Source organism: Penaeus monodon, chromosome 31, assembly GCF_015228065.2.
Source record: "Penaeus monodon isolate SGIC_2016 chromosome 31, NSTDA_Pmon_1, whole genome shotgun sequence".
Lineage (NCBI taxonomy): Eukaryota > Metazoa > Arthropoda > Malacostraca > Decapoda > Penaeidae > Penaeus > Penaeus monodon.
Window position 1 is genome coordinate 28506871 of NC_051416.1, and position 471 is coordinate 28507341.

General features: G+C 37.4%; 1 protein-coding gene across 1 annotated transcript in view; it reads right to left on the reverse strand.

Annotated features, from left to right (window-relative positions):
- The window catches only part of LOC119593154 (calmodulin-A-like), a gene marked incomplete at its 5' end in the record, with an annotated part of 72638 nt that overhangs the window by 3198 nt on the left and 68969 nt on the right, over window positions 1-471 (reverse strand).

Consider the following 471-nt stretch of genomic DNA (forward strand, 5'->3'; position numbering starts at 1 on the left):
CAGTCAAAATTGAAGTGACATATTGCTGGTATCAAATAGACTTTCATGAGGATTCGAAACCACATTCGACTCCCTCAGACCCCAAGAATGCTTTATCGTCACGTGAAATCGGAGGTTAACACACGAAACAGTATATAACGTAACTGCTGGCGCTACAGTACCTGCTGCCATAATTACTACAGGATACTTATCACTGTTTCTTGTCACAAGCATTCTTATCAGTCACATCATCATATTCATTATCATCGAGGACACATTTTCAACTTAATAGTGTTGCCATCATTGTCTACCCCGTTATTATTATCGTAATTATCATCTACGCCATTTAGCATCATTTTCATCATGTATCACGTTATTTCTCTATTCACTGTCCTCTATCGTTTTATTCACGAGGATCATAAAAATCGGCCACGTCCACAGCACCTCTTAAAAATTATTATGAATATAGATTGTTAAACAGCAAATTGACCG